This window comes from Pogona vitticeps, chromosome 2, assembly GCF_051106095.1.
Source record: "Pogona vitticeps strain Pit_001003342236 chromosome 2, PviZW2.1, whole genome shotgun sequence".
Taxonomy (NCBI): Eukaryota; Metazoa; Chordata; class Lepidosauria; order Squamata; family Agamidae; genus Pogona; species Pogona vitticeps.
In genome coordinates, this window is record NC_135784.1 from 111961311 (window position 1) to 111985200 (window position 23890).

The window sequence follows — 23890 nt, forward strand, 5'->3', positions numbered from 1 at the left end:
ACAGCTATCTATCACTTCTCACCTTTGGAGGTATTAAGCATGTTACTTTGCATCTAAACCATACCAGTCACCTGCTTTGTGTACATTGCGTATTAAAAGAAAAACACAAAGAACAAATGTGATGAGACAAAACAAACTTAATATACCAACAAGAAGTTATAAGCAATAAATATAAATTGCAAGAACCTTTAACCTTTTTATCTGCACTTTCTATGCAAAGGAAGTCAGTTCATTCTGGGTTTATGCCATAATCCCATCTCAGCTTCTGCTTACATAAAAAACACCACTCAGGAAATTTCTATTTTGCTTCTAGCACCACAAGTGTTCGTATCAATTATTTTCAAAGCAGAACGGAAAAGGCATAGAATTGCCTACAACAGCAAGTATATGTAAACTCTTTAGATTAAAGCAAGCAGTTTAATGCCAATACGCCTTTTCACACACCTTCAACCTTCATAAAATGCACATCATGCATAGTGTTCATCTCCAGAGATTTTCAGGGATCATGTTGTTAGATTAGGTCACAGATGCTCAATTTCTAAGGACGCTGCAATAATCCCTTCTTCATAAGTGAAGATGCAAGGCAACAAGTTTTGAGCAAGAGTTCAGATCAAAGACTGGGCAACTATCCGATCAGTCCATTTATAAGCTTTGCATTTCTAGGGTAACATACATACATAAAAGGAGATACATATTGTAAGCAGGAGAGGCTGGTACCGGAGCATAATTTAACTAGATTTTAGTATAACCCTTAGCAGAAGAACATTCACAGATAGTATAGGACTTTCCTTTAGTTACTCTTCCCTGCATCCTTTCACCTTTCATCTAGCAGATGGCTAGCTAAGGAATGTGGCCAAGGAGGAACCAGGTGATGATAGTTGGAACATCACCAGCAGGGGAGCCGGAGAGTGAAGACCATATATCAGGGCCCAGGAAAGAAACACATAGACACACCAAAAGATAAGATTCTTTCTCCAGACTTTTAGACGCTTCCTGAGCATAAGCAAAGGACATATGAACACACAATCTGCATATCTATAGGGAACTAATAGGTTAACTTGGTTGGAATCATTACCCAATGAGGGACTGGATCCAAACTCGGGGCACAAATGACCAATAGAATTGTAGTACTTCTATTGCTTTTTGTATCATTATAAAACGTATGAACACTGTTTTCTCAGGGTCTTCTCTGCTTTAAGATAAATCCCAGCTGACATTTTCTTTGCTGCTATTCAGATAAAATTGGGCCTTTGATTCAGTTGTTTGCGTCTATGCCTGATACCTTACCAGAGAATCTTAGAACCCAGGTTTGGCGGGTAACAAGGCAACAGAATTCTAGTGAGTTTTTGTATGTAACTAAAGTCTAAATAATACTGAGAAGAAAACACCTTTCTAATTTGACCGTAAGAAAGAAAATGTGGGTAATGCTTCTGATTATCCATGCTGCAAATGCTATTGAATGTACAGATGGTGTTCGTATATATAAAACCATAAAAAAGTAACAGTAAACAACAACTGTCTCTTACTGCAAGCTCTAATAGTTTAGAACTAATGAAGTCTAAATCAAAATATTGAGTGTATCTATCTCTATATAATAGATTGCATTCATACCAGCAGACCCCAAAAGAGACAGGTAAAACCAAGTCACTTGATTTGTCTGAGAGCCAAAACTGGAATCAAGGAACAGTGCCTTTCAAAGAAAGGTATTATACCCACGGCACAAAGTGAAAAAGATTTATACCCTTCTAAAGAATTTCTAAATTCTCGTTCATAGGTGGGTGCACACACTTTAAACATTATTAATCCTTTTATAATTACTTATGTTTAAAGATGAGCCAAGAGTCTTAAGCTACAAAATATTTTAGAAACACTGAGGAACTCAATAAATTGCCCCAAGTGTTTCTTACAAAAGATAAATCGTTTTACAAAGAAAGAAAACCACTTGTAATGATTTGTTCAAGCAGCCAGTGAAACTGTTCCAGACTTTGTCAATGATCAGCAACAACTACAAGAGTGAAAAAGGTTAGTTTTGGACATTGTGCCATACAAATCATCTTATTTCACAAAGCATATAATAGTTGTTGTGGTTTTTTTGGGCTGTTTGGACGTGTTCTTAAGGTTTTTCTTCCTAACGTTTCACCAGTCTCTGTGGCCGGCATCTTCAGAGGACAGGAGTCAGAACTCTATCTGTGCTCTGGTGCAATTTTGGGGAATAGTTGAGTATTTATAGCTGTGGGAACAGCTTTTGTCCTTTTCAGGAGACTGGGTGATTATGGTGATCAGTGTGTTTTTGTTGTGGATGTATTGTTGTGACAAGGGGGGAGAAATGATCTGTCACTGTGATTGATGGGTGTTGTTAGCTGGTCTTTTGTGTGCAGTGATCACTGGTCCTTGTAGCTGGGTAGAGTTCGTTGACCTTTTGCAGGTTGTATTTTTCAGTGCTGGGAGCCAGGCTTTGTTGAGTTTTTTTAAAGTTTCTTTTTTTAATTTTTAATTTTTTAAAATTTTTCTTAAACTACAACATAAACATAAGCATAAACATAAAATAAATAAACCAAAATACAGATTGACTGTGTTCCCCACCACCATAGTTGGGACCGCTTGCAGTACTCCTCTTCTTCCTCTATCTATTCTTCTTCTTCCTTTATTGTCCTCTTCTCCAGAACTGCATTGATTCTTGATCTGGAGCTTTCACTTTTCCTCTTGTTAACACATATTCAAGAAATTTGCCCCATAGAAATTCTTCTTTTTCATCTCTCCTTTCTTAACCTTTAAGTTACAAGTTAACTTACCATTTATAGAAATGTTCCATATTTCATTATACCATTCTTCCATTTGAAATCCAGACTTTGATTTTCAATTCCTAGCTATTATTAATCTAGCTGCTGTTAATAAATTGGTAATCAATTCTCTAGTCATCTTATCATAGTCCACATTCTCAAATATTGATAACAGAGCTATCTCAGGATTAAATTCTATATCTTTTTCACATGTCATTTAGCTCTTTAAAGATTAGTTTCCAAAATCTTTGTACTTTTTCTCATTCCCACCACATATGAAAGTATGTACCAATTTCCTTCTCACATTTCCAACAGACATGAAATAACTAGTGTTAATTTTATTCAATTTTGTTGGCGTCAAATATCATCTTAAACCCAATTTGAATTTTTTTTCTCTCATCGACATAAATTGTAAAACCCTCATTTTCCACATCTTTCTCCATTCTTCATTATTTATTCTTTCTCAGGCTCTTCTTCTAAATCAAGCAGGAATCTATAAATTTTACTCACTGCACCCTTTACTGAATCAGTCATCTGAATATCTTCATATGATAATAGAAATTATTCATACTTTGTATATTCTCTACCTTTATTATACTTCTTTACCCATTCATTAGTCCATCTTTCTATTGCATATAATTCAACCATGATATATTTTTATTTTGAAGGATTTATTTCATTTGATCTTTCAATCTTATTTTATACAACCAGTCTTTTAACCTAAATAATTCTGCATAAACTTTCATATTGGCAGGAAAATTTTCATATTGGCAGGAAAATTCTCTATTTCAGTCACGAATTCTAATGCAGAGTTAAACGGACAAATTCTATACTTGTACCAAATGTTTAAGATAGTCCTTTAAATGGTTATTAATTTCACTTATTTTATATTTCTTAATCATACCAAATAGATGTTTTTTAATATCCACCTGTAATTCTGATGATTCAATTTTCCAACAAATTAACCTTTGTGAGTTATATATAATTTCCCCAATTAACCTCAACTGATTAGCCAAATAACAAATTTTTATATTTGGTATGCCTATAACTCCTTTTTGTTGTTTTATACCAATACCTTTTATTTATTCTGGCTCTTCCCTTCATTATAGCATTTATTAATCATTCCTTGACAAAATTTAAAATCATTTTCTGTTAACTGTACTGCTAACATTCTAAATTAAAAATTAATTTTTGGTAGAATCTTCATTTTTATCAGTGCGATCCTTCCAAACAAAGAAAGTTTTAAGTTAGTATATTCCTGTAGTTTCTTTTTAATATCTACTTTTAATGTATTATAATTATGTTCCTTTATTTTTGAGTATCTTTTACTAAATCTCTACCTAAATATTTAACTGATTTACATATCTTAAAATCATATTTATCAACAAACTTTTCTTGTTCAAGTTTATTATGATTAAACAACATTATTTCAGATTTTTGCCAATTTACATGTAATCCAGTTTTTTTCCAAATTTTTCTAAATGAATTTTAATTCTATCTATACTTTCTAATGGGGTTTTCACTGTCAACAGGGAATCATCAGCAAATAAATTAATCTTTATTTTATTATTTTAACCCATACCTTCAATTAAATCGTCATTCCTTATTGCTCTTGCTAACATTTCAATAATCAAACAAAACAGAACTGGAGAAAGAGGGCAACCTTGTCTGGGGCCTTGGCCTAGAGCTATCTGCACTGTCATCCCATCATTAACAATTAGTGCAGAAGTGTTCTCCAAGTATAATTGGTCTACTACCCCCCTAAATTTATTTACAAAACCCCAACTCTTTAAAAGGATCTTTAATGTTGGCCATTCTGCACAACTGAATGCCTTAAAAATATCTAATGATAAAATACCTACCTTTGATTTATCTTGTTCTATATTATTTATTTATTTATTAGATTTTTAACCCGCCCCTCTAGACAATGTCTACTATACATAATATTCAAAATCCTCCTAGTTAAATTTTCCATTTGTCTTCCCTTAAAAAAACGATTTTGATCCTCTTTAATATACAGTGGTGTCTTGCATAGCGACGATAATTGGTGCAGCAAAAATAGCTGCAAAGCGATTTTGTCACTATGCGATTTAAAAAAGCCCATAGGAATGCATTGAAACCCCTTCAATGTGTTCCTATGGGCTTCAGACTCACCTTTAAACGAAAATCCTCCATACGGCAGCCATTTTCGCTGCCCGGTAAGCGAGGAATCCGTCCTAGAAAACAGTGGGCGGCCATTTTTTTTTTACCCGGCGGCCATTTTGGAACCGCCGATCAGCTGTTAAAAAATCATCGCTTTGCGATGATCTGTAAGCGAAACAGGGTACTGATCATCGCAAAGCGATTTTTGCCCATTTAAAACATTGCAATGTGATCGCTTTTGCGATCGCAAAATCTTCATCGCTATGTGATTTCGTTGTTAAATGGGGCACCCGTTAAGCGAGGCACCACTGTATTTTGTAATAAATTTGTTCATTCTATTTGCCAAAATTGCAATAAATATCTTTGCATCTTGATTTAATAATGAAATAGGTCTATATGAACTTGGGTCTGTCAAATCTTTATTGGGTTTTGGAATAAGAGTTGTTAATGAATATTTCCAAAAAATTGGTATTTTATCTCCTTCCAATATTCCATTATAAAGTATTTTTAACTTGGGGATCAGTATTGATTTAAAAACTTTATAATATTCTGATCCCTTTCCATCAAAGCCTGGAGTTTTAACATTTTTTAGTTTGTTAATAACCTCTGTAATCTCTTCATCCTTTACCTCTTTTTCTAATTCTCTTTTATTCTCTAATAGTTTACTCTTTACATTTTTTAAAAATATAATTTTTCATATCTTCTTTCGATGTACTATTACCTCTATATATATTTTGGTAAAATTTTTGTGATACAATTAATTTTTCCTTCATTAAGCTACAATTATTTCCTGTTTCATCTCTTATCACTCCAATTGTGTTTTTGATCTTTTAGTTTGAGCTACCCTAGCTAGAAGCTTTGAGTTTTTATTACTATACTCGAAAAAATTCCTCTTCGAGTATATCAAATCCCTCTGGACCTTTTCTAACTCTATGCTTTCTAACTCTCTCCTTTTAGCTTAAATATCTAATAATTTCTTATTATCTCTATCTATAAAATATTTACTTTCTAAATCTTTTCATGATTCTTCTTTTTTAATATTTAATATATCTTCTCTCAGTTTTTTAATTCTACATGATTCTCTTATGGCAATTCATCTCATAACTACTTTCACATTGTCCCATAACTCCTATTTTACTCCCACCTGCTTCATTTACTGACCATATTGCCATCCATTCTTTCTTAGCTCTATCCATTACATCTGTATACTGAAAAATATTGGAATCTATTCTCCTAGCTTCTCTGTAATCTTTCTTAATTTCATCTCCATCACCATCAATGCATGATCCATTGTTTTTATCACATTAATATTTGTATCTACTACTTTAGAAATTAAATTTTGAGATATAAACATAAAATCTATTCTTGAATAACTATTACGTACAAAGGAATAATATGTAAACTTTCTTTGATCTCCCTTCAATTCTCTCTATGTATCTTTTAAATCCGTAATTTTCGATATCTTACTCACGAGGGTACTTCTTTTATTCAGCTCATCTTTTTTACATACAGTTTTATCGTTTACCTTATCTAAAAACCATATTAAAATCTCCTGCCATAATAACATATCCCGTTCTAACCTTCTCCATCTCTTTAACGACAGTTTTATAAAATTCTCCTAGATTCACATTTGATGCATAAAAATTTATTAACGTATAATCTTCTTCCCCCATTAGTCCCTGTACTATCAAATATCTACAATTACTATCTTTTACTATGTCTTTTACCACAAATCCACAATGTTTAGAAATCAATATCATTACACCTTTGGATTTGGACATTCCAAATCCTTTTTCATAAATGTATATATTTTGCAATTTCAGTTAATTAAGTCCATCCTTTGATTGATGAGTCTCTTGTAGGTAAATAATATCCACCTTGTTCTTCTTCAATAATGTTTCTATTCTCTTCCTCTTTGTTACAAACCCTAGGCCTTTCACATTTAAAGTAGCTACCCTTATGTTTTCCCCCATATCCGTTCTATATCCCATTTTTTTTTGGTCCCATTGTGCATTCCACAAAGCTAAAACACCCCCAAAAAACAAATTCACATTGTTCCTTATCTAATCCCCTATCCCTAACTTCCCACTCTACACTTAACCACTTTTCCTCCCCCCACTTCCCCGTGCCTCACTAAGGTTTGAGACGAGCTCCAGGAGAGAGGGAGACACCACCCACACAGCCTACTATTTTTCCCCCTTAATACCTTCCCTTCTTTCATTTGACTTATTTCTCTTTACATCCTTATCCCTTAATCTTTCCTCTTTCTTTTCAGTTTCCACAAAAAGAAACAAAATAAGCAAACAGAACAAAAACAAACAAACAAACAAAAAGGGGGAGGGACTGTGTAAAAAAACCCTTTAAAAAACAACAACAAAAATGGGGGAGGGTAAAACAAATTTAAGAGGAAAAAAAGAGGGAAAGAGAAAAAAAAGGAAAAGGGGGGAGGGGGAAGTTTTCAAGCATCAAATAGTTTCTCTCAGTCCAGATATCTTCTCTTTTATGTTTCCACTCCTTGCAGGCCTACTTGCATGACCCCAGTTGTATCTCAGTCCATACTTAATTAGAATCAACGTACAGTGGTGCCCCGCATAGCGAGGTTAATCCGTTCCAGATTAACCGTCGCTATGGGGAAACATCGCTATACAGAACGGAAAACGCCACAGAAACGCATTAAACATAGTATAATGCGTTCCTATGGCTCTTAAACTCACAGTTCTGCGAAGTTTCTCCATAGCGCCGCCATTTTTGTGCCCTCAGTAAGTGAGGGCAGGGCGCGAAAATGGTGCGGGTGGCCATTTTCTGCACCCGCCGGCCATTTTGGAACCGCCGATCAGCTGTTCCCCAAAGGGCCGCCGGGTGCAGAAATGATCGCAATGCGATGTTTAGCCTATCTGAACATCGCAATGCGATCGCATTAGCGACCCCAAAAAACGGGTCGCTATGCGGATTCTTCGTTAAACGGTGCGCTCGTTAAGCGAGGCACCACTGTAATGAGTTTCACCATTTTTCTCCACTGTATTGATTTGTTGCTTAAATCCTGATAAATCTGTATTGGGTTTGACCTATAAACTAATAGCTTTGGTTTTTCTTTAGTGATCTCGAGAAATTGCTCTTTTTTAGCATACTTGAAAAATTTCAATATTATACGTCTTGGCCTCTTATTTCTGGGGTCCCCAACAAAATGAATTCTCTCTATATCCTCTTCAGCCACATGCTGGGAGTTCATAATAGAATTTATCCAGGTCACCAATTCCTGCTTTAAGGTCATCTCATTTTTGCAGCTCAAAATTCATTAATTTGATTTTGTTGCATCTTAAATCACTTTCTTTTGCAAATCGTCTATCTTCTGTTGTTGTGCCTTTGTTTTCCCTTCATTCTGTTTTGATAGATCTTCCATTTGCTTTACTCTGTCCTCCATTTTTACTGTGCTTGCCTTCATCCCCTGTACTTCTCCCTGGACTGCTTTCATGTCCTTTCCCATCTGTTGACATTCCTTCATTAAAGAGTCTATTTTGAAAAGAACCTGTTCCAGTTTTCTATCAATCTGGCATGGTATATCTTTAGCCAGATCCTTCACATAATTTGTTAATTCAGCAATCTTTTTTTCCATGCTAGCTTCAATAAGACTGCTCAGAGAGGTAGCCCCTTCCGCCACCTTTCCAGCAACTTCCCGAGTCTCTTTAGAAACTTCTTTAGGAGCGGGGGATTCCACCTCTATTTGTCTTCAGCATTCGAGACTATAATCTGATGGTTTTTTCTCTGACGGCTCTTGTGTCCAACTTTTAGAACTCTTAGCTCTATTTTTTCTCATAAGCAAAGCAAAAGTTCATAGCAAAGGAAAGTAGTTTTTTACAGCTCATTAGCTGTTCAACTTTCACTGGCATTCTTCCGAGCGAAAACGAAAGTGTATTCCCCTAGATAAGCAGCCAGGCTTTTACAGTTTAAAAAGCACTTCTATCTCTGCTTGAACTTTTCACAAAGAATTTAAGCAGATTTACTCACGTTTCAAGAAGGCAAAAAGGCATTTAGCAACTTATTTACATTCAGCAGGGCGAGGAGATGAAGACTCAGCTGTGCATCCCGTAATGGCAGAAGTGACATCTTCCGGCTTTGTTGAGTTTTAAACTTTCTTCTTTTTTGTTGAAGCTCCGCTGGTGTTTGTGGATTTCAATGGCTTCCCTGTGCAGTTTAACATAATGGTTGCTGGTATTGTCCAGTATTTTGAAGTAGAATTTCATGTCCAGCTTGTTTCAGGGCATGTTCAGCTACTGCCGATTTTTCTGGTTTTTTTAGTCTGCAGTGTCTCTCATGTTCTTTGATTCTGGTGTGAATGCTGCATTTTGTGGTTCCAATATATACCTGCCCACAACTGCAAGGTATCTGGTATACTCCTGCAGTGGTGTGGGGGTCCTTTTTGTCCTTTGCTGACCATAACATTTGTTGTATTTTTGTGGTGGGCCTGAATACTGTTTGTTGGTTGTGTTTTTTCAAAAGTTTCCCCATGCGGTCCAAGACCCCTTTGATGTATGGCAGAAATACTTTATTTGTGGGTGGCTGTTTTTCCTCTTCAGTTTGGTGTTGTTTTCTTGGTTTGATGGCTCTTTTGATTTCACTCTTGGCATAGCCACTCGCCTGCGGGGCCCAATTCAGATGGTTGAGTTCGGTGCTGAGAAATTGAGCTTCACAATTCCGATTTGCATGGTCTACCAGTGTTTTGATTATGCCTCTTTTTGTTGTAGTTGGTGGTTGGAGTTTTTGTGTAGGTATAGGTCTGTGTGGGTGGGTTTTTGTGTAGACTGGTACCTACACAGATGTTCATAAAAGACCCATCTCCTTTTCAGTGAGGATATCATTAAACTGACAGATTACTTTAGTGTAGCCTCATGCACAATAAACTGTTATTTACATTCTTTTGTGCTATATAACTTCCACTAAAGCTCTATAGTTATTTGTAGGGAATTTGATAGGATAGAAACTCAAGAAACCAAGCTTCACCTAAGGCAAGGATGTGGAATACTTTAATTAGCATAACAACAATAACAAAAAGAATAGACTGTTTTCAAATCCTGAATAATTTTTTTCCAGGTCGGGCACTGCAGAGCTTGCAAAGAGGGTAGAAAAAGCCAAACAATCATCAAGACCAGTATGATTTTTGGTACATCCTCCCCCTTGCATAGCCTGAAAAAGAGTTTTGCAGGACTTGAACGTTTGCCTGCTTTTGATATTCCAGTGGACTGATGACAGTATCCACCCACATTTGGGGATTTTCTATCAAGACAGCATGGCTTTCTTCTCTAACCTTTCACCTAGTTTTCTAATATCCTTTTGTAACAGCCTGCCTTTTGCTAAGGCAAGGCAAATGTCTACAGAGAAGCGGTAGCTGGTTTTGGTAGAGAAAGATAAAAAGATATCTTCCTGGCTGAAATTTAAAACACAACGGACCTAATTTCTTTGATCTTCACAACATTTAAGTTAATACGGGTCTTGACAAGAAAATCCAGATGCCTATTCCAAATGGCTGGTTGTCATCTTTGATGGCAAATGGGTTCATTCATTACAGCAGGAATTGCACAACCTGGTAGACTAGGCTCTACAGAAGTGTTGGCGGCAGTGATGGTACACACAACTCAGTAATGCTCTCTTGCAGAGTGTGTGGCATTACTTCATGGTATCTTAGTTGTTGGGCATAGTGGCCATCTTGATTTATTTTTCCCCAAAGAACAAGAGGAACAAGCCTAAAACTGTGGATTCCTTCGCTGGTTTGTTAGGAGGCAAAGAAACCAGATCAGCAGTTGTGCTTGTGGCCTGGGAAAAACGATCAATTATGGAACAACGTTCTTTGGTCAGTGCAGCTGTTCTCCTTCAAGGAGTGATTATAATGAATAATTCAGGATTCCTACAGTTTCCTTTCTTAATGTGTCATATAAACTAGGCCTCCTGGTAAAAAAAAGTCAATATTGAAAATATGCCTACATAAATGAAGACTACACACAAAATTCTGCTGGGTATGAGAAAGCATGATGACTTTCCTGCTTCTTCTAGGACCAAGTGAATTAAACATTATTTGGCCGTAATATGTTTTTTTGTTCCGATTTTTCTATGTGGCTGCCTCATCAGAGACAGCTTTTTATCTAAACAACAAAATTGCATAGTAAACAGCTGCATTCCAGTGGTTCATCATGTGGTATAGTTTCCATGCTTTAACGACAATTTTTAATAATAATATTTTAGTAATATGTAAAGTGCTGTTGTTCATCTGAGGTTGTATTTACCCAATTTTCAGATCTGCTAAGGACCAGATCATTTTTTAATGTCCTGATACATAAAACCATAGGATTCAAAGAGGGTGCACTTTCTTTTTCACATGATTGTATTGTCTCATAGTGCTTAAAACACTCTCTGGGTAATTTACAATTTAATTGTTCAGGCTACACACTGCTTCCCCAATGAGCTGAGTATTCAATTTACTGACCTCAGAAGAATGGAAGACGAGGTCTATCTCGAGCCAGCTACCTGAGCCCGTGGGGACCAAACTCAGGTTGTGAGCAGAGTCTTAAAAATTGTAATACTGAAGTTTAACCACTGCACTATGAGAAGGTATTAGCTGAAAGGAATTGAATTGCGTTTTATTATACAGTACTCCCCTGTTCCCCAACCCCCGGTCCGCGACCCACTAGTGGTCCGTGGGCCCCTGTGGACTGGGCCGTGGACACAGATCTTCACCCCGCCCCCCAGTCCCCGCAGGTGGGCGTGTCGCGCTTGTGGAGGGGCGTATGTGGTGCTCATCGTTTGAATGGGAGGGCAGTTAAGGTTATCGACTGAGGCTGTCGTAGGAGAAGGAAGTAAGCGCGTGGGGGAGTCGTTGGGGGTCCCCCCCTTCCCCACTCTAAGCCATGGGAAGGGGAGGTGGCTAAGGGATGTCGCCTGGAGACCCAGGCTGGCTTAAACGAGGCTGGGTGACTGGGGGGGGGGGCTGGAGCAGGGAAAGTCTGTGGGGGGGGGCGAGCAGCCACTTAGGCACAAGTCGTAGGAGAACGCGTGTAAAAAGGCACCAGAAGCTCGCCCACGGCCCGGCCCGCTCCATGCTGAACGCCGCTGGTTTAACTCAGCAGGAGCAGCGGCGCCCTCTGCGCTGCCTGGCTCCACCCCCCCAGCCTTTCCTTCCCTAAACTGCTTCCTCACCCTACTGCCACCAGAGCTGCTGGCATAGGGGACGAGGAGCAGAAGCAGCGGTGGCGGCAACCCTCGGCCCGGGGCCCTGCAAGTCCGGCACCCAAAGGCAGCATCCCTTACGAGGCGACCCCGGCAAGCCGCCTGCCAGCCTTGCCTTGCGGTCCCTCTCTCTGTTTCTCTGCCTCCAGCTCCGGAGGTGGCGTAGGGCAGCGGCGGCGGCAGAGCCCCACGGAGGGCCGCGGGGAGCGCTGATGTCGGAGACGGAAAGAGATCCCCCTGCCAGCACTGCCTTTGCAAAGGCAGTGGGGTCTCAGCAACATCTTGGATTGGGCATTCCCCCTCTTTTTCTCTCCAGCAGCATAGGAAGAGGGGTAAAGAAAGAGACCAGAATGCTTTGATCTCTTCCTATGCTGCTGGAAAGAAAAAGAGGGGGAATGCCCAATCCAAGACGTCGCTGAGACCCCATTGCCTTTGCCGAAGCAGCACAGACAGGGAGATCACTTTGATCTCTTTCCCACTCTGTCCTCAGCGCTCGCCGCCGCCCTCCGCCATTTGAATTTCCCGCCATGGGCCCGGTGCACCCTCCCGCCTGGGGCTCTCCTGCGGCTGCCCGTATGCCCACCACCCCAGGTCCGTGGGGCATGAAAATTTCCCGCTCCCTTGAGGCGAGCCTCCTGCCCCGAGTCGCCTCCACAGAGCAAGCGAGCCCCTGCCTAGGGAGACACTCCTCGTGGTCCCTGGGGCGCCTTCGCCCACACCTCCAAGTACAGTGGGGAAGAGAGAGAAGGGGTGTGTGCTGCATGGATTTTGCTCCCAACAGCTCAGGCTGGAGTTGGGGCTTCTGTGGGAGCACCTCTCGCGGAGGGAGATCCGACAACGTGTGGAGGGAAAACATGCCTGAGTAAATTCCCATCCACCCACACAGGATTGAATGCCTTGGCATCCCACCCACTCCTTCCCTTCCATCCACTCCTTCGTGGCTCAAATCTCTCATGTTGTGTTCTGCTACTTCTGATGATGACGATGACTAACCCTCCCCTCCATCCACCGGGGCAAGAGGCAAGGTAGTCCCCGGCAGCATTCATTCAGGATCCTGAAAGGGAAGATTTCCAAACCGACTCCCCCCTCCAAGCACACCGCATTTCAGGCGTTTGAGGCGGGGGGGGAAGGGAGGTACGAGAGAGATCAATGAGGAAACAGGACTAGAGGGGGGCTGAAGCCCTTAGGCTTCTGGGTTCCTGACCTGCTTCTCAGCCCTTGGGAGACTCCCTCACGGAGAAGCCTGGGGTGACAGCAATCTGGCTGCTGCCTCTGATGAGGGGACATCCTATCTTTTTTGTTTGTTTGTTTGGCTGGTGTTTCCCTTCTACAGGGTGAAGGGATTTGCTGGACATTTGTCATCTTGTAAGTCGTTGCTCACGAAGAACCCAAAAGAAATGTACCGGTCTGTAGGGTATTAAGATTATGTTGCAAGTAATTTTCCCAAAGTAGTAATGTTTGGTGCTGGATGGTGCAGATGGCAGCTTCAGTTGCTTTCAATGTGGCAAACAAAATATCTGATTTTTATTTTCAGTGGCAAAGAGTATTTGATTTGATTTGTTTTAATTTTGCATCTTCTTGGTTCTTGGGTCTTTGATATCCTGGAATGAGAGGAGCAAAAGACCCCTCACAGCACCCTTTGATTCCTGAGAGTGAGTCCCACCTTCCAGTTCTTGGTAGTTAATCAAGAAAGACCTGGAGCTGAGGTTGGGCAATGCCCCATTTGCTCTAACTGGCCAGCCACCATTGACCTTGCCCCAAGATTTGAGGTTACCCCCCATCCCTGTTACAACCGATTTTAGATATAGGAAGCTCTGTGCTGGAACAGTTCCAGGATTCCCCTGGTCCATCCTTCCTCATCAAGAATGGCAGCATACAGTTTACCAGTAATTGGCTTGTAGCTGACCATTGGGCTGATAATGGTCTGTCTTCTGCCAATGCAAACCTCTTGCCATGGTTGTGATCCAACTGACCTTACCCCAAATCTTGGGGTAAGGTCAGTTGAAGCTGGCCAGTTAATGGGGCACTGCCTGACCCAAGCCCCAGTTTTGTCCTGTGAGCCTGATGGTGAGCCCTGTTCCACAGTGGGAGTCATCTATGTCTGCTCCCATGGATTGTGGATTGCCTATGTTGTGCAAAATGATGGTATCAGTTTCCTTACTACCTTGTCAAATGGTGTCTCAAAGCAGTGTTCACGTTTATACTGTACGTCTTCAGGCATTTAGTCTAAATTCATTAAGTTTAAGCATGAATGGAATCTTTCATATGCATTTATTTACTTAAAATATTTTACCACATCTTTCTCCTTGAAAGGAACTAAGGCAGCTTACAACATTAAAAGACAAAATTAAGGTTAACCCAAGTGAACATATAAATACTAAAAAAGGTCAAACAAATACAGGGGATATAAAGTTTTGACACCCCTGTTAAAATGTCAAGTGTCTGTGATGTAAAAAAATTAGACAAAGATAAATCATTTCAGAACTTTTTCCACCTTTAATGAGACCTATGAACTGTACAACTCAGTTAAACAACAAACAAATCTTTTAGGTGGAGGGAAAAATAAAAAACTGAAATAATATGGTTGCATATGTGTGTTGTCGTTTAGTCGTGTCCGACTCTTCGTGACCCCATGGACCAGAGCACGCCAGGCCCTCCTGTCTTCCACTGCCTTATGGAGTTGGGTCAAATTCATGTTGGTCGCTTCGATGACACTGTCCAACCATCTCATCCTCCGTCGTCCCCTTCTCGTCTTTCCTTCACACTTTCCTAACATCAGGATCTTTTCCAGGGAGTCTTCTCATGAGATGGCCAGAGTCTTGGAGCCTCAGCTTCAGGATCTGTCCTTCCAGTGAGCACTCAGGGTTGATTTCCTTTAGAATGGATAGGTTTGTTCTCCTTGCAATCCAGGGGACTCTCAAGAGCCCCCTCCAACACCACAATTCAAAAGCATCAAATCTTTGGCAGTCAGCTTTCTTTATGGTGGAAAAACTATAGCTTTGACTATGCAGACTTTTGTTGGCAAGGTGATGTCTCTGCTTTTTAAGATGCTGTCGAGGTTTGTCATCACTTTCCTCCCAAGAAGCAGATGTCTTTTAATTTCGTGGCCGCTGTCATCATCTGCAGTGATCATGGAGCCCAAGAAAGTAAAATCTGTCACTGCCTCCATATCTTCCCCTTCTACTTGCCAGGAGGTGATGGAACAAGTGGCCATGATCTTAGTTTTTTTTATGTTGAGCTTCAGATCGATTTTTGCACTCTCCTCTTTCACACTCATTACGAGGTTCTTTAATTCCTCCTCACTTTTTGCCATCAGAGTGGTATCATCTGCATATCAGAGGTTGCTAATATTTCTTCTGGCAATCTTAATTCCGGTTTGGGATTCCTCCAGTCCAGCCTTCCGCATGATGTATTCTGCATATAAGTTAAATAAGCAGGGTGACAATATACAGCCTTGTCGTACTCCTTTCCCAATTTTGAACCAATCCGTTGTTCCATATCCAGTTCTAACTGTTGCTTCCTGTCCCACATATAGGTTTCTCAGGAGATGGATAAGGTGGTCAGGCACGCCCATTTCTTTTAGGACTTGCCATAGTTTGCTGTGGTCCACAGTCAAAGACTTTTACGTAGTGAATGAAGCAGAAGTACATGTTTTCTGGAAGTCTCTGGCTTTCTCCATAATCCAGCGCATGTGAGCATATGTGTGCACACCCTTAAACTAATACTTTGTTGAAGCACCTTTGGATTTTATTACATCATTCAGCCTTTTGGGGTTTGAGTCTCTCAGTATGGCACATCTTGATTTGGCAATATTTGCCCACTCTTCTTTGCCATAACCCTCCAAATCTGTCAGATTGCAAGGGTGTGTCCTGTGCACAGCCCTATTCAGATCACCCCACAGATATTCAGTCGGATTCAGGCCATTCCAAAATGTTAATCTTCTGGTGGAGCCATTCCTTTGTTGATTTGGATGTATGCTTTGGGTTGTTGTCATGCTGAAAGATGAAGTTTCTCCTCATGTTCAGCTTTATAGCAGAAGCCTGAAGGTTTTGTGCCAGTATTGACTGGTATTTGGAACTGTTCATAATTCCCTCTATCTTGACTAAGGTCCCTGTCCCAGCTGAAGAAAAATAGCCCCAAAGCATGATGTTGCCACCACCATGCTTCACTGTGGGCATGGTGTTCTTTCGGTGATGCACAGTGTTGTTTTTGCACCAAACAGATCTTTTGGAATTAGGGCCGAAAAGTTCAATCTTGGTTTCATCAGACCATAACACTTTTCCCCCACATGCTTTTGGGAGATTTCAGATGTGTTTTTGCAAAATGTAGCAAGGCTTGGATGTTTTTCTTTGTAAGAAAAGGCTTCCGTCTTGCCAGTCTACCCCACAGCCCAGACATATGAAAAATACGGGAGATTGTTGTCACATGTACCACACAGCCAGTATTTGCCAGATATTCCTGCAGCTTGTTTAATGTTGCTGTAGGCCTCTTGGCAGCCTCTCTGACCAATTTTCTTCTAGTCTTTTCATCACTTTTGCAGGGACGTCCAGTTCTTGGTAATGTCACCATTGTGCCATATTTTCTCCACTTGATGATGACTGTCTTCGCTGTGTTCCATGGTATATTTAATGCCTTGGAAATTCTTTTATACCCTTCTCCTCATTGATACCTTTTTAACAATGTGATCCCTGTGATGCTTTGGAAGCTCTCTGCGGACCATGGCTTCTGCTGTAGGATGTGTCAGGAAAGACCTACTAGCACAGCTGATCTTTATTTGGGATTCCTCAGAGGCACTTTAAATGATGGCATAACATACTACTGCATAACAAGTACCCCACGCATGGATGCCCCCCAGCTCCCCCCTCCCCATTCAGGGACGGCAATAGTGGCAGCTCCCCTCCCGGTCCTTGGAAGAATGGTCTTCAACAAAACCGGTCCCTGGCATTAAAAAGGTTGGGGACCACTGCAGTACTCTATAATTAAGTTCTTAAAACATTCTTCTTTGAGGGCTGTAGCTTCTTCTATTCCATTCTGTTTTACATGTACTTTGAAATTAGAATAAACAAACTACACTAAATATATTTGAAATGACACTGAAAAGCTCTGTTCTTTTTCATTTCGGCAAGAATCTACAGAAGTAACATGATGTTATTCAAATCAATGCATCATACCCAAGAACACAAATCATATTCACTCACTCATTGATCATTCATTTCTTTAAAATATTTCTAGATCATCTTTCAAGGTGAAGCCTCCCAAAGACAGTTCAAAGAGCAAAAAATGAAAACAACAAAATATGTTGTCATTTAACTTGTACAGTCTATTAAAATGTTAACTTACAAAATTATAAAGAGCAGCTTAACAGAAAGTATGAAGGGACTCTACTTCCTTTCACACGTATTTCCTTTATGAAGATGCCACACAGCCTAAATTAGCATAAGAAATTTCATGGGATTACATTAAACACATGGCCTCCCTTAATGCTGCAAAATAAATAAAACATTTAAAACTTACAAATGATCTCTCCATGACTTTCCCTCCATCATTAAGCTTATTTATTCAAAGCTCAATCGACTAAAGAGCCGTAGCTTTATTCTCTCTTAGGTGAGCAAATATTGGACTGAAACAAAAAATTAAAGCAAGAAAAACACAAAGATATGGACTGTAGTGTAGTAGAGTGACAGACAAGGATTCAGCAGGCCGTGATTAGAATCCCCTACTCAGCCATAGAGACTCACTGGAGATATGTCACTGCTAAAGGTAAAGGTAAAGGTTCCCCTTGACAATTTTTGCCCAGTCGTGTTCGACTCTAGGGGGCGGTGCTCATCCCCGTTTCCAAGCCATAGAGCCAGCGTTTGTCCGAAGACAATCTTCCGTGGTCACATGGCCAGTGCGACTTAGACACGGAACGCTGTTAACTTCCCACCGAAGTGGTCCCTATTTATCTACTTGCATTTGCATGCTTTTGAACCGCTAGGTTGGCGGGAGCTGGGACAAGCGACGGGAGCTCACTCCGTCACGTGGATTCGATCTTACGACTGCTTGGTCTTCCGACCCTGCAGCACAGGCTTCTGCGGTTTAGCCTGCAGCACCACCACGTCCCTGTCACTGCTAAAGCTATTCCCTAAATATCCCACTTACCTTGAAAACTCTATTAGGGTCACTATAAGTCGGTTCTGACTTGACGGCACATAAAATAAAAAATGGAGCCCATAGATGCATAGATAGATGAGAAGAAGTAGAGATTACAGATAGTGCACATATTCACCTTGCTATTCACTAGCTACTGACAGCACCTTTTTAATACTCTGTCTTTGGAAGGATTGCTTCTGGTGCAAAATGGCTGCAGAAAACAATTATCTTCCTCCTTAAATCATTTCCAAATGCCATCATATATGTAATTTCTATTTCATGGTTGTGTTACTTACTAACCAGTCTTTAGAACACTTATTTCCTCTTGTGGTTTAAAGACTGAAAGTTCATAAATTTGTGGAAAACTAAAACGGGAGCTGAAATCAACACTCACACTGAAATAAGCATCCACAACATTGTTGTGTTAGCAGCTGAGCCTCCACAAATCTTGGATTGAGAGTCTTTTGAATAACAACTAAATTACAGTAAGCATAAGTACTGATGTCAATATATATTTAATAAAACCTGTTCTCAGCAGCATTTTTTTGGGTTTTAAACAAGGAAATGTGTTGGATGTTTGATATGGACACAGTCCTCTGGCCTGGATTACCTTCTGTCTATAATCCTTCAACACTACAACTATCCATGCACAGCAGTACTGAGTGGATTTCAAAATGTGTTTTGCTTTCCTACAGATATTTTATTGTAATGTCAATTTTACTTTGAAAATGAACATCATTAGAAAGTATTGTTCTATGTCCAATGTCCACGTAATGAACATTTTAGCTGCAAGAACTGTGATTCTGGCCTCGGCATGCCAAATTAAACAAGTCTCTATAACAAAGAATCCCAAACCAGGAGATGATAACAAAAAGCAGTGTGAACTGAAGTTGAATATGATTTAATGACTGGAATGACTCCTGCTACAAAATTCTTTTTCTGTAAAGAGAGATGATGTAATCAGCCACAGACATTGGTTTTTAACATTTTCCTATCCTCCCTCCCCTTGGTCTCAAGTTTCCCTTTCATCCTGGAGCAACCTTTGGGAGCCTCAGGGCAGGACTGGAAGTGGGGGAGCCTTTAATCTCCAAATATCACACTGACTTTAACACAGTAGCCCAAAGTTACACAGCATAAACCAAATGATTTCATCAGCCATGGCCATTTTTTTCAGGAATTAAAAGCTTCTGATCCCTCTCTCAAAGGTTCCAAGGCTTCATTTCATCCTGGGGAGGCCACTGGGAGCCTCATGACAGGTAGGGCCCTCTTTAATTTCCCAAAATCACCACCAGTGGGAAGACTTTATGCGTGATGCCAGTTTAAAAACATTAAAGACTACTACTGTCTCACAACCCCCTCTTCTAGGAGAAAAGGGGTAACAAGGGAGATTGGAATCGGGTGTGTGTTGCATGTGTGTGTGTGTGTGTGTTCTCAATCAGAAACATTTAATTCCTTAAAGCCAGCTGTGGACTACGACATCATCATCCATATATGGCATAATTTTACACTATTAGATTTATTTGTTTATTTAATTTATGCCCCGCCCCTTTAGACCATGTCTACTTGGGGCGGCTGATTTCAGCCATTGCTTTATGCCAGTGACTCCCAACCTGGGATACGCATACTGCCAGGGTAGTAATCAGGACATTCAGAGGCACACGAGAAAAGATTGCATAATGGTGGGAAAAGACACATATGTCACCAGCCTTAATCTGCAGAGTGTATTGGGAACAAAAGAAAATATAGAATATTTTTTGCTATAGTAAAATAAAATGCTTTGATTAGAGATTACTGCAGTACTCTTAGGATTCAAAGTGTGGACAATCTTCAGACGGAAGACAATATGAACATCAGTCTGTCATGCCTCTTGATGCAGCCACTCCTAAGTGTGAAACCCACCCTTTGGGAAATCCCTAACGACCCATCACGCAACAATGGAGCAAGACTACAATTCCCAGAATTTGTTGCAGACCTGGCACAGTACTGGTTATCTTGCAAAGTTTGCCATTTGCCTCATAATGTGAGGACAGTAGCATTTTTAACATATGTCTACCTGCTGAAATGAGACAAGATACTGCCATTCAATCTGCTAATCAGCCATACACAAATGACCCAATCATGTTTCAAAGTATTGGAAGGATGGGAAGGCACTAATGGGGAATGGGAGAATTGTTAAATAGCTAGTGCTTGGGTGAGAGGGCAAAGGAACAGGAAGCAGCTAGTTGGGGAGGGAAGGAGACAATGTGTCCTGCAGGTGAGGGGAAAAGGTTGGCAGTGACAATGACAACAATGGCACCCTGCAGAGACACAGTCAGGGGACTGGCAGTCTGCGAATGCCCTTGAGTACCTAGCCCCTGATTGTCAAACTGCTGCTGCCACCTTCTCCTTTCTCTCTCCATCTGATGTCCTGATCGCCCTCTTGCGCTCCTTCAAGCTTCCCTTTCTAGGCTCAGTCATGTATTGAAAAATACATGAAGGGTACAATTTAGAGAAAGGAGCACCAAGGGGTATGAAAGTGAAAAAAGGTTGAGAACTACTACTTTAGGCACTTCAAAGAGAGGAGCTCAGCGATCAAACATTATTCAACATTGATTAAACATTTCACATACAATAGAAAACACACATTAAATTATTAACAGTCTGTTTTTAAATCCATAAACACAATATAGCTGACTACAGAGGGCTTAAATGTAATGTCTAGAAGAAGTCAACTGCTTGTTAAATACCAGTATTGGTGCAGAACTAATATGCAATGAATTCAGCAAATATGAATTTAAAGAATTAATAAATTTTCATTTGTACAGCATGTAGCCACTATATCTTTTTGATGAAGAATGTTTGTGCCAAAAAAATTCTAAAATTTAAATTTTCATATGAAGTTCTGTGTTTAAAGCCATGCAGAGATGCTAAGCCATGCAGAGATGCTAACCAAACAGCAAGCAATGATCCAGCAGCTGCACGGATTCTATGATACAGCCTCAGAGATTAAGTAATGTGTCTTCTGGAATACTTTCTGTGTGACAAACACAGTAACAGAAGTGCAATGACCAGAAGTGCAGAATGCTTCATAAGGCTGGAGAATCTCATTTCAGTACCTGACATAGGGGCGTGGTGGTGCTGCGGGCTAAACCGCAGAAGCCTGTGCTGCAGGGTCAGAAGACCAAGCAGTCGTAAGATCAAATCCACGCGACGGAGTGAGCGGCCGTCGCTTGTCCCAGCTCCCGCCAACCTAGCGGTTCGAAAGCATGCAAATGCAAGTAGATAAATAGGGACCACCTTGGTGGGAAGGTAACAGCGTTCCGTGTCTAAGTCGTACTGGCCATGTGACCACGGAAGATTGTCTTCGGACAAACGCTGGCTCTATTGCTTGGATACAGAGATGAGCACCGCCCCCTAGAGTCGAACACGACTGGACAAAAATTGTCAAGGGGAACTTTTACCTTTACCTGACATTGCTTCCATGTTAAATCTACATCTGCTGACTAGTTCCTAGGAAATTTAGTCACAGAAAACAACTATCCCCATCTCAAAACCTGATCTGAATGCCCAAATGGTGAAAGGATGTACAGCAGTGGTACCTAACCTCAGGTCCCAAGATGTTCTTAGACTGAAACTCCCAGAAGCCTTCACCACCAGCTATGCCGGCCAGGATTCTATTTTATTTCAATTTCTTCAAATGAACAAAAGTGTATCTTTTAAACAATAGCATCTATTAACTGCAGTATTATTGCACTGCTAACAGATCACTGCATCATTTGAGTTCATCTCTAATACAATTGCAAAACAGATTTCATCTTCAGAGAGTATTTAATCTTGATTCATGGCTATTTATATTCATTCATTACCTATCAATACTTTAGTAAAAGGCTACTCAGCAGCATTTTTCTAAACTTATCTCCCATGCTTACTTATACACTCTTCTCACAAATCTTAGAAATTACCATAGAAGCATTTCGCCATTCACATTCAGAGATGCATACACTGCCCCATCCCTTTAAACAAAATCATCTAATAATTCAGCCACTCCAGTACCCCACTCCTTTAAAAGAAAGTGAAACAGATTTACTGTATACACCTAGCAAAAATGTGCACTAAGATTTTGTGAATTTTGGAAGCTAGTCCCTATAGTTTTAAACAAACACAACCAGACATCACTAAGATCTGTAAGTGTTGAATTGACCAGCTGTAAAAATAAATCACTGACAAGGGTGATAAGGTTGTGTAAGAAATATTAGATACAGTACCTTTTGCCACTGAGGAGGTAGAGATAGCACTCAAAGTGAACAGAAACAAAAACAAAATCTTTGTTGGACATTTTACTGAAATATACTCACTAACTAATATTTCTAGTCCACTTGCTTCTGATTCAGTTCCAGCACACATTTTTAGTGGACATAGCAGTTGTGAGATGATGTAGAAATCAGGGATGGCCAAAGACATTTCCTGCCTGAGAGCAGAGCAACAAATGGCACTCCTCCCAACCCCTACCCCAGTCATGGGGTAGCGCTTTAGACCAGCGCTTTAGACCAGCCAAGTTGTCGTAGCGCTTTAGACCAGCCAAGTTGCTTGGCAGCCAAGACAGATAATCGCACAATGATACATTTCCCATTCTTGGCAGTAGAAATTCAATCATACTGTAGCAAACTGCTAATAACTGGTAGCCATATTAATTTCTAATTTCAGAAACAAAGTATTTAAGACAAATAGATATATTTATATATTATTTGAATTTATATGCTACACCATCTGGCAACCAGGCCACTCTGGGTGGCTAACAATATAAGGAATAATATTAAAAATACGATAAAAATAAATCAATGCATAACAAATCGGTAAATTAAAGAGATGGCAATAAAGGTGGTAAAAAGGGTGATGGAGAGGATGGCAAAAAGAATGGTAAAAAGGGAGGGCGAGATCCTAGTGCTCCGGGAAAGCCTGGCAGAAGAGCCAGGTCTTCAATGCTCTTTTGAACCGTACATATAGCATGATGTAAGCCTTTATGGTTGTTGTGGGTTTTTCGGGCTCTTTGGCCGAATTCTGAAGGTTGTTCTTCCTAACGTTTCGCCAGTCTCTGTGGCCGGCATCTTCAGAGGACAGCACTCTGTGCTCTGGTGTAGTTGGCTTTGGAGTCCTTCTTTTTAGCCTAATGTCCTCTGTTTGGCAGGCAAAGATAAAAACCTTTAAAATGTCAGGCTTTTGTATACAGTGGTGCCCCGTATAGCGAGGTTAATCCGTTCCGGATTAACCTTCGCTATATGAAATCTTTGCTAAGCGGGAAGTAAAAAGCCATTGGAACGCATTAAACTTCATTTAATGCGTTCCGAATCGGCCCTAAACTTCCCACTTAGAGAAGTTTCCTGGCCCCGGGCAGCCAGTTTCGTGCCCTCCCCTCGCTTGCCGAGGGCGCGAAAACGCCGCGCGGGGCCATTTCGGGTCGTTTTGAAGCCGCAAAACAGCTGTTTTGCGGCTTCAAAACGACCCGAAATGGCCCCGCGCGGCGTTTTCGCGCCCTTGGCAAGCGAGAGGAGGGCACGAAAACGCTGCGCGGGGCCATTTCGGGTTGCCCGCGGCCATTTTGAAGCCGCAAAACAGCTGTTTTGCGGCTTCAAAACGGACCCGAA

The 23890-nt window shown here is 40.5% G+C and overlaps 1 protein-coding gene across 1 annotated transcript in view; it reads right to left on the bottom strand.

Annotated features, from left to right (window-relative positions):
* The window catches only part of UBTD2 (ubiquitin domain containing 2), a 90569-nt gene that overhangs the window by 6518 nt on the left and 60161 nt on the right, over positions 1-23890 (bottom strand). The gene's annotated exons all lie outside the window — the stretch shown is intronic.